The 11309-nt window shown below is 46.8% G+C and overlaps 2 pseudogenes; one reads left to right on the forward strand and one right to left on the reverse strand.

Annotated features, from left to right (window-relative positions):
• Window positions 1-50: 50 nt before the first annotated feature.
• LOC141567441 (translationally-controlled tumor protein-like) overlaps window positions 51-11309 on the reverse strand; it is a 30723-nt pseudogene continuing 19464 nt past the window's right edge.
• Window positions 2983-5755, forward strand: LOC109435685 (small ribosomal subunit protein eS6; annotated as a pseudogene).

The raw sequence follows: 11309 nt of genomic DNA on the forward strand, positions 1-11309 counted from the left end.
CTCCCGCATGACAGATGGTGATGGGTGATGGACCCCCATGGCCAACTGTGTTAACATAGTTCCATTTCTAAACTATCCTTAAAGGAAATCATATGTGGGGTCACACTGTCCTCACGGCAGTCCAGCAGAGCAGCCGTGCCATCTGGATGGATGTTTTCACCAGTAAAGAACCGGTAGTTTTTAAAATGAGCAAGGCTGTGCTTGATTTGCTCTGCAGCCCCCGTCATAAAGATTTTACTCTTTCTGGGCTCTGTTCTTCAAATTTGCCTTTGACTGATTTCATGTAATCTTTGATGTTCTTTTTTTTTTTTAATTAAAGTTTATTGGGGTGACAATTGTTAGTAAAGTTACATAGGTTTCAGGTATACTTCTTGCACGTTTCTTTTATGAAGCTGGTTTCCTATTAATGATGATTCATGACAATATCAAACCAGTGACTGGTGCTTTTGGTACCTTCATCATCCGGGCCTTCAGCGGAGGCATTTCCACCAATGAGCGAGTCATCAAAGTCACCCTCTGTCCTACTGACCATCTTCCCCTTCGGCTCCAGGCACAGCCCATCCGCAATCTCCCAGATCTGGTAGATGTCGGAGAACATCTCACCATGGCTGATGAGGTCCCGGGAGGTGATCACGATGAAACTAGAAGGAGACAACATGGTTTAACAGAAGCTCAGAGCTCAGAGCAAGAACAATGCCACCAGAGCAGCACTGCGGTTGGGGTGGGGTGGGATAGGGTGGAGGAGAGGGATGGGAGAGCGGGCAGAAAAAGTTCAGGATCTCTTTTTCCTCCATGACCTTAACATTTTTGAAAAGTATTGGTCAGTTATTTTGTAGAATAACCCTCAGGTTGGGCTTACCTAATATTTTCTAATGATTAAACTTAGGTTACGCACTTTCGGCAAGAATACCACAGAATGGCTGCTGTGGGGGCAGAGCCCCAGAAAGTAGTTTACAGGCTCTCGGCCTCACGTGGAGGAGTGCTGGCTCGGGTAGTGGATGGCCGTCAGCTGTGGCTGATTGGCCGTCAGCTGTGGCCGGTTAGCCAATTGGCCACCGATATAACTGCTGCGGCTACGGAGGAGAGAGAAGGAGAAGAGAGAAGAATGGGGGCTGGCAAGAAGATGGCGACTGGGCTGGCAAGCGTGGATGGCGGTTTGCGGACAGTGTGGATCCAGCCTCCAGTGAGAGTATAGTGCCGCCAGAGAGAATATAGTGGTATGACTCCCCTACCTATGGCTCCGTGGGTGTTCCTTTTTGGCCTCACCATATCCTGCGTTATGTGGGGAGCCGGACCAGAGACCCTGCAGGCCTCCCCGCACGACAAATGGCGCAGCGAGCACGGTCCCCCGCACGACAAATGGCGCAGCGAGCAGGGTATGGTGCCAGCCAAAGCTCTCCAAAGGACGGTGGAGCAGTTTGTGTTTATGAACACTGAGTCTCTGAAAGACCAGGAGGAGCAGCTGCCGGAGAGCTGGACCCCCGTGGAGGGGTGGGAGGACGTGGACGGTTCTCCCACCAGCACAGGAAAAGCCATGCAGCTGCTGGAGAGATGGAGCCCCGTGGAGAGGTGGAAAGATGTGGATGGTTCCCCAACCAGCACAGGCCGGAGAAAGCGAAGGTCGTTGCAGCCCTGTGGGCTGGGGAAGTTCCTGCTCAGGCAGCCCGGATGCAGGACTTATAGTCCCAGGAGGTAACGCTTGCTGAGTCCTCCGTGGGAGATAGGGTGAGGTCAAGGTCGTCCCTCACCCCCAGGACAGCCCTGGAGAAATGACTATGGACTATGGGGAATTGCCTTCCATCCCTAATTTAATGGACCGCTTGACTGTTTGTTTGGGAACTGTTGTTAGTGGAACTGGGGGATATTTGCTTTTGTGTCTTGACTGGCCGCCATTGAGAATATGTAAGCACCTTGATTGTGAGTCGCTGTTGTTCCAGCAGGGTACCCTGAGAGGCACAGAGAGAGTGGCAGTGCCCTGAGAGCCCTGGCTGAGTCCAGGAAGTCTGGCTGTGCCCACAGAGAGTGGCAGTGCCCTGAAAGCCCTGGCTGAATCCAGGAAGTCTGGCTGAGCCCTGAAGATGCCCTGGTTGTGCCCAGGAAGTCGGGCTGTATCCCAGAGAGAGTGGCAGTGCCCTGAGAAACCCTGGCTGTGTCCAGGAAGACAGGTGGTACCCTAAGAAGTCCAGGAAGTCTGGCCGTGCCCAGAAGCACTGGTGGTGCCCTGAGAAACCCTGGCTGTGTCCGGGAAGACAGGTGGTACCCTAAGAAGTCCAGGAAGTCTGGCTGTGCCCAGAAGCACTGGTGGTGCCCTGAGAAACCCTGGCTGTGTCCGGGAAGACAGGTGGTACCCTAAGAAGTCCAGGAAGTCTGGCTGTGCCCAGAAGCACTGGTGGTGCCCTGAGAAACCCTGGCTGTGCCCAGAGAGCCTGGCTGTGTCCAGGATATTGCATTCACCTTCAGGCTCCTCGCACAGGGCCCCTCGCGGAAGACGCTTGTCACGTAGATTGTGAGGCGAGAGCCTGTAGGGGTGGAGTGTGGGGGCAGAGCCCCAGAAAGTAGTTTACAGGCTCTCGGCCTTACGTGGAGGGGTGCTGGCTCGGGTAGTAGATGGCCGTCAGCTGTGGCTGATTGACCGTCAGCTGTAGCCAGTTAGCCAATTAGCTGCCGATATAACTGCTGCGGCTACGGAGGAGAGTAGAGGAGAGAGAAGGAGAGGAAAAAAGAATGGGGCTAGCAAGAAGATGGCGGCTGGGCTGGCAAGTGTGGAGGCGGTTTGAGGACAGTGTGGATCCAGCCTCCATTGAGAGTATAGTGCCGCCAGAGAGAATATAGTGGTATGACTCCCCTATCTGTGGCTCCGTGGGTGTTCCTTTTTGGCCTCACCATGTCCTGCGTTCTTATGTGGGGAGCGGGAGCAGAGACCCCGCAGGCCTCCCCGCACGACACTGCTGTGTTTTCTCAGTCCATTTTATCAGAAGGCCCATGATTTCCACACCTCTCATTACTGGTAATGTAAACTTTGAACACCTGGCTAAGGTTTCTCCACGGTGAAATGACTGTTTTACACAGAAGCTTTTTCAAACTACCAATGCCTGGGCCACCCCATTGACCAATCAAATCAGGCTCTCTGGAAATAAGGCACAGGCATTGGTAGGTGTTAAATGCCCAGCAGGTGATTCTAACCAACATCCAGAGTTGGAAACCACCAGCTTAGACAATGAAGATTAAAACACTGGAAATCAGCAAGGAACCCATTCCTTGGGCCTCTCTTTAAAAAAATAAAAAACGAAACAACCACCACAACAACAAAAAACCAGTCAGTTCCAGCCACAGATAAGTATATCTGGACTTCGGCATGGACCATGATAGGGGAAAGGAAAGCAAAAATTCCCAACTGAGGGCCAGCCCGGTGGCTCAGGCGGTTAGAGCTCCAGGCTCCTAACTCCGAAGGCTGCCGGTTCCATTCCCACATGGGCCAGTGGGCTCTCAACCACAAGGTTGCCCGTTCAACTCCTCGAGTCCCACAAGGGATGGTGGGCTCCGCCCTCTGCAACTAAGATTGAACATGGCACCTTGAGCTGAGCTGCCGCTGAGCTCCCAGATGGCTCAGTTGGTTGGAGTGCTTCCTCTCAACCACAAGGTTGCCGGTTCAACTCCCGCAAGGGATGGTGGGCTGTGCCCCATGCAACTAGCAACAGCAACTGGACCTGGAGCTGAGCTGCACCCTCCACAACTAAGACTGAAAGGACAACAACTTGACTTGGAAAAAAGGCCTAGAAGTACATGCTGTTCCCCAATAAAGTCCTGTTCCCCTTCCCCAATAAAATCTTTTTTAAAAAAAATACTTTCCCATTAAAAAAAAAAAATTCCCAATTGAGAAAGTGACAAGTGAGTAGACTGCTGTCCAATAAAAAGAGAAGGCAGGTCACTAAGTAAAATGTCCAGCCCTTTAGTCTCTTTTCCCTCCAGACCTCAGAAAAACTTTTACTGCAGTGAAAGCACAACCCATGTAATTTTACTATCATAAGCTCCTGACATGAGCTCCTAATTGCCTCTGGAGGAGGGAATTATGGATAATATGATAAAATATACAACCACACACGCAAAGATGAACTCTTCTGGGCATGGCTGAATGAATAATTCACAGAATCCAGGTCACAGGTATGTGATCTCCCTTAAACAACCTTTGTCTCCCCACTTGGTCTTTTGTACGTAATCTCTTCTAGAGGCCTGGAACTTGGGGCCGAGGTAAGACAGTGAGGACCTTGTAAATTTCATGAACTAGGAAGGTATACACATCTCCTGTGCCCAGGGTAAAGAAGAAATAATACTGTGCCCAACTTCCTTAGCATTATTCACTTGGGGTTTCTTTTCTATAAAGAGATTTCATCAACGGGCCATCTGATAACATGCACAGAAATTTGACCAAAAAGCAGAGGCAGAAAGGAGCCAGATGAGAACTAGCCCCACAATATTCACAAACTGCTAGGATCTGGGGCTGCTGGTGCAGGGGGAGCTGCCGCTAGTCAATGGGACGAAAGAGAAGGTAACGCTGACACTCAGGGAAGAGTCAAAAAAATCAACTCAATGATCCCTCCATTATTACACAGCCAATTATTCCTCAAGCCCCTCTAACAGGTGTCACTGAGAGGGCTGGCACATAAGTAAATGCTAAAACATGGGTGAAATAATTTATAGAAGTGTGGGACCAACGAGGTCAGGAGTGGCTGGGAAATGCTTCATGAAAGAGACAGGATTCAGGTCAGGCCTGTGGAAGGTTACGTCTCAGAAACAGAGACCAGGAGAATCACAGGCAGGGGACCAGGGGTCAGGCACCATTGTAGATGCCAGGTTTGAAGGCGGTTTCAGGAATCAGAGTGGGTTTGCATGTTGTTTTATTTACTCCTTTCTCCCACCGCATGGGGTGTTTTCACAGGAGGACACTGATGCTCAGGAAGGTGAAGTGCTCTTTTTCATGGCATCTCGGAGGCGGTCGGCTGCGTCAGGATGAAGCTGAACATCTGTCTCAGCCACTGGCTGCCAGAAACTCACTGACGTGGACGATGAACGCAAACTTCGTACGTTTTATGAGAAGCGTGTGGCCACAGAAGTTGCTGCTGACGCTCTGGGTGAAAAATTGAAGGGTTACGTGGTTTGAATCAGTGGTGGGAACGACAAATAAGGTTTCCCCATGAAGTGGGGTGTCATGACCCATGGCCGTGTCCGCCTGCTCCTGAGTAAGGGGCATTCCTGATACAGAGCAAGGAGGCCTGGAGAAAGAAGGCGCAGACCTGTTCGGGCTTGCATTGCGGATGCCCATCTGAGTGTTCTCAACTTGGTCATTGTATAAAAAGGGGAGAAAGGTATTCCTGGTCTCACTGATGCTACTGTGCCTCGTTGCCTGGGGCCCAAAAGAGCTGGCAGAACCGCAAACTTTTCAGTCTCTCTAAAGAAGATGAGGTCTGCCAATATGTTGTGAGAAACCCTAAACGAAGAAGGTAAGAACCCCAGGACCAAAGCACCCAAGATTCAGCGTCTTGTTACTCCACACATCCTGCAACACAAACACCGGCGTATGGCTCTGACGAAACAGCGGACTAAGAAAAATAAGGAAGAGGCCGCAGAATATGCTAAACTTTTGGCCAAGAGAATGAAGGAGGCCAAAGAAAAACAAAAACAGGAACAGATTGCCAAGAGACGTGGGCAGTCCTTTCTGAGAGCTTCTACCTCTAAGTCTGAGTCCAGTAAAAAATGAGATTTTCTAAGAATAACAAATATATAAGATCAGACATTTGAAAAAAAGGTGAAGTAATTTGCCAAGGTCGGTGGTGGACCTGGGATTATGTCTGACTCCAGAGCCAGGCCAGTACTGCTACCACTGAGAAAGGCCTGAGCGTGGTGTGTCTAGGGAACAGGAAGGAGTGGGGAGAGTTATGGTAAAAAGAAAGGGGTAAGAAACAGGGAAGTTAGGGAAGCTTGCTAAAGTGGGACCACACTTTGTACAGACATGAAAACTAGATAGAAATATTGATCTGTGGTTATAGAAGAGCCACTGAAGGTTTTGAGTAAGGGAGTAACCAAAGTGACGGCTTGAGCAAAGCTAAAGGGGGGGGGGGGTGTGTAAAAATGGGAGCTCTGGGTTCCTAAGCTAAAGAGGTGCCACTAACAAGAGTACAGGGGGCCACATGATGTAGTGGAGCGAGAACTGGACTAAGAGTCAAAAGCTTGGGTTTAAATGCAAAACGTTCCACACTAACGTCCTTACTATATTGGGCAAGTCCCTCCCTCTATATTTCAGTTTCTCTTCATCCACAAATCGGGTGAAGGGAAAATTAATCTCTGACCTCTAAAGCTTTGCTACTCAAAGTGTGGTCCACCAACCCGCAGCAACAGCATCATCCAAAATCTTATTAGAAATGCAAAATCTCAGGCCCCGCCAGAAGAATCAGATCTGTATTTAAACAAGACCCTCAGGGGTTCCGTAAGCACGTTAAACGTTTGAGACACTTCTCTAAAGTGTCTTCCAGTTCTAAAATGCAATGGTTTCAGGCTTACCTCAGCTCTGACCCTTCACAGGAAAAAAAAAATAGGAAGAAGAAACGAAGTTTACCTAGTCGCTTCATTTGTGACATTTCCCTACTCCTAAACTGGGCTCCCAGACATGCCCATATTGGCGAGTTCTTAGGAAACACCGGTGGGGCAGCGCTGCCACCTGGTGGTCCTGATCGGGAAATGCACTGAAGTCTTCATGTTCTCACCAGTAAAGGAGAAAGGGGAGGGTTGGCAAAGGGGGTGAAGTCCAAGTCACAGATTAGATAAGTGAATCTCGAGCACCCACAATGCCTGGCAGTCACTGTCAGACAGAGCTCAGGCCGCATCAGAGTAATGTCACATTTCAAAGGGCAGTTTTTATAAGACCTAATGAAATGTGATATTAGTGGGAAACCTGGTTCCAAGCCAAGCTCTGCCCTAGTAACCTTCAAAATAAAAAATCACTATGATAGTTATTTTCAGACATCCAGCCCCTGCCTGAACTCTACCCGTAAACTTGTAATTTTTCAAGGAAACTACTTTACTGGAACAGTTCTTTCTCATCCTGAGCCAAAATGTGTCTGATGCATACTCACCAATTCTAGTCCTACGCTCTCTAGGCACCGCAAAAGGACTAAAACCTTTTCACACAACACCTTCAAATATTTGTGAACGACCTTCAAATATTTCACACAACGACCTTCAAATATTTGTGAACAATGACCATGAATGAACCCCTCCCAGCTTCCCTCAGCCACTTCCCTACACTCTCCTACCACTTTCAAAGGGCAAGTGAAGTGTGTCAACCACAGGAAACTCCGAATTCTAGGAGTGTTCTAAGCAAAGCAGCAGAGCCACAGACTACCCATTTCCCCATTTTGAGCACCTCACGTGTATTTAGAAAGTAAAATGCTACATCGACTGATTTGAGGACACTGAGTTTTCTTACCTGTGCTGCTGTTCAGTCATCCCATTCCTGTGTAGATGTACACATTTTAGTCAATTTTATAACAAACATTTATTAGAACCTGCACTGGAGGGACAAAGGTGAATCAGACCTGGTCGCTGCCCTCACTGAGCTCTAGGTTATGGAGGGAACCAAAAAGAAGAAGGAGAAGACTGGTCTTGGGGCATAGAGTCTAAACCCACAGCAGAATGGCTAGGTAGAAAAGCATGTCCGTCATCCCCAAGTTTTGCAAACGTTTTTATACATCAAGTGGGATGAAGAAAGATGTAAGGACTTATTTTAGCTTTAGACAGGGCATGGGCCAATTCTGGGATAGGCTCAGCAGAGTCTGCAAGGAAGACGTGTCTGCTCCTGTGGATTAGTTGTGGGCAAGAGATTGGAAAATTCATGTGTAAATAAGCAGAGGCTCCTGGGGTTCAATGGCACCTGGCTATTCTCTCTTTTGGATAATCCCAGAAATAGTTAGCTGGAAATTAATCCTAAATTCCAACAGATATACAGGAATGTCAGCAGTCTTTTGTCAGAGCCTGTCCACAGCTATTAACAGGGGAACTGTTTTGTGTCTTTCTTTCACTCTCTGGCTGCTGTAATTTTAATTTACAACATCTCAGAATTTTTTTCTTGTAAATATCAATGGGCTTGAGGGACACAAAGCCCCCTCCTCTGGTACACAGGACCCTATACCCCACCCCAAGTCCATGGAGGGGAAAATCAGACAGAATTAACTGACAGGGAGCCAGGGCCTGGGGAGAGCAGAAGGGTAAACAGACTGAGGGGACCAGAAGGAAGGTCTGAGGAGGAGCTCCCTGATCCTGCAGCAGCCTGGGAGTGGACTGACAGACAACTCAATGGGAAAAGTAAAATATCCCGGGTAGGTTCCATGTGTATGCATGACCATTTATCAATAACATTTTCTTTCTGGTAATGGACTGCACTTTCACATGCTTTCTAATACATCAGACCTAGCTGAGGTGTTACAAAAATACCACTCAATTCAACAAACCTTTATAGAGTACTCCCAGAGTACCAGGCCCTACATAAGTTCAGGAACACAAAATTGAACAATAAATAGTCCCTACCCTCAAAGGCACCCATCCAATTAGCTTCATGCTTCTTCTCTACACTGCCCTCCTGTCTGCCCTCCACCAACCCAAATCCTTCCCTACCCTGAGATCGGCCCAAGTTCCACCTGACCTAGAGTCCCTTGAGCTACTCTCAGTCCACAGCGAACTCCTGCTACTTCTGAAATTTGGTTTCACGTATATCCCTAGGTTTTATGAAGTATATGTCATCTCCTTAGTTAGACTTGAGCCTCCTAAGGACAGGGACCATTGCTAAAATTTTCCAGAGAGAAACCACATCAGTGGCTTATATCAGACCAAGCTCAGGCCAAGCCCTAGCCTTCAACAGGAGGACAAGACAATCTCCACTGCCTAGAACAGTGCCTGGTCCCCTGCAGGTGCTTGATAAACTTTGTAGTAGAAAAGACTACAATCAACTCTCCAACAAGGCAATAGGCAGGAATAATTTGAAAATTGAAAGGGTAAGAATGATCAAACAAAAATCGCAAAGGATTGGAAGACTAAGCCACTGAGCCCCTCAGCACACCTACTACAGAAGGCCACTCTACTAAGACCAGGCAACACAGCAGCCCTACCTAATACACAGAAACAAACACAGGGAGGCAGCCAAAATGGGGAGACAATGAAACATGCTCCAGATGAAAAAGGGAACCAAGCTCCAGAAAAAGAACTAAACAAAATGGAGACAAGTAATCTACCAGACGCAGAGTTCCAAACACTGGTTATAAGGGTGCTCAATGAGCTCAGGGAGAACTTCAACAAAGAGATAGGAAACATAAAAGTGGACATAGAAAACATAAAACAGAACCAGTCAGAAATGAAGAATACAATAATGGAAATGAAAAATATAGTACAGGGAATCAACAGTAGATTAGATGAAACAGAGGATCAAATCAGCAACTTAGAAGATAAGGTGGCAGAAAACACCCAATTAGAACAGCAAAAAGAAAAAAGAATCCAAAAAATTGAGGAGAATTTGAGGGGCCTCTGGGACAACCTCAAGCATACCAACATTCGTATCAAGGAGAAGAGAGAGAGCAAGGAATTGAAAACTTATTTGAAGAAATAATAATAGAAAACTTCCCTAACCTGGCAAAGGAAATATATATATACAAGTCCAGGAAGCACAGAGAGTCCCAAACAAGATGAACCTAAAGAGGCCCACACCAAGACCCAACATAATTAATAATGCCAAAGGTTAAAGACAAAGAGGGAAATCTTTTTTTTCCCCCTTCTTCTGCCTCCCTCTGCCCCCACTCTGGTTCAAGCCGTTGTTTCTCAGTCTAGTCGTGTAGGACACAGCTCCCTGACCCATGCTGGTAGTATGAGCTTTGTGCAGTCCATCGCCAGTCAGTCTCATGCCAGCTGAGCAGCCGGTGCACGGTAACACTGGAAGCACTCAGCAGCCCATGCCAACCTCCGGCTGCTCACAGCAGCCCAGCTCCAGGGAGAGCTGTTGTTCACAATCTTAGCTGTAGAGAGCACAGCTCACTGGCCCATGTGGGAATCGAACCGACAACCTTGGTGTTAGGAGTACGGTGCTCCAACTGCCTGAGCCACTGGGCTGGCCCTGAAGAATCTTTAAAAGCAGCAAGAGAAAAGCAGTTAGTTACCTACAAGGGAGCTCCCATAAGACTGTAAGCTGATTTCTCAACAGAAACTTTGCAAGCCAGAAGGGATTGGCAGGAACTTTTCAAAGTGATGAAAAATAAGGACCTACAACCAAGATTAGTCTACACAGCAAAGCTATCATTTAGAATCAAAGGACAGATAAAGAGCTTCCCAGACAAGAAAAAGCTAAAGGAGTTCCTCACTACCAAACAAGTATTATAATGAATCTTAGAGGGACTTCTTTAAGATGGGGAAAAATAATAATAATGATAATAATAATAATAAATATGAATATAAAATGGCAATAACTACATACCTATCAACAATTACTTTCAATGTAAATGGATTAAATGTTTCAATCAAAAGATTGGGGAGCTGAATGGATAAGAAAACAAAACCCTTACATATGCTGCCTATGAGAGACTCACTTCAGATCAAAAGACCCACAGAGACTGAAAGTAAAGGGATAGAAAAAGATATTTCATGAAAGTGAAAACAAACAAACAAACAAAAGATCCGCGGTAGCAATACTTATACCAGACAAAATAGACTTTGAAACAAAGACTGTAACAAGAGACAAAGAAGGACCTAATAATCCTACTTCTGGGTATTTATCCGAACAAACCAAAAATGCTACTTCAAGGGGATGTGCTCATCCGTATGTTCATTGCAGCATTATTTACAATAGCCAAGATAGGAAGGCAGCCTGGGTGTCACTGAACGGATGAATGGATAAAGAAAATGTGGTACATATATACAGTGGAATATTACACAGCTGCAAAAAAAAAAAAACACCCTGAAATCTTGCTATCTGTGACAACATGGATGGACCTAGAGGGTATTGTGCTAAGTGCAGTAAGTTAGACAGTGAAAGACAAATGTCATATGATTTCATTTACAAGGAATCTAAAGAACAAAATAAGCAAATGGAACAGAAACAAACTCATAGATACAGAAAACATTTTGATGGTTGCCAGATGGGAGAGGCGTTGGAGGTGGGTGAAAAGGGGAAGGGATTAAGAAGTACAAATTGGTTGTTATATGCTAGTCATGAGGATGTAGGGTATAGCATAAGGAATATAGTCAATAATATTGTAATAACTACGATATGTATGGTG

This window comes from Rhinolophus sinicus, linkage group LG11 (genome assembly GCF_036562045.2).
Source record: "Rhinolophus sinicus isolate RSC01 linkage group LG11, ASM3656204v1, whole genome shotgun sequence".
Classification (NCBI taxonomy): Eukaryota; Metazoa; Chordata; class Mammalia; order Chiroptera; family Rhinolophidae; genus Rhinolophus; species Rhinolophus sinicus.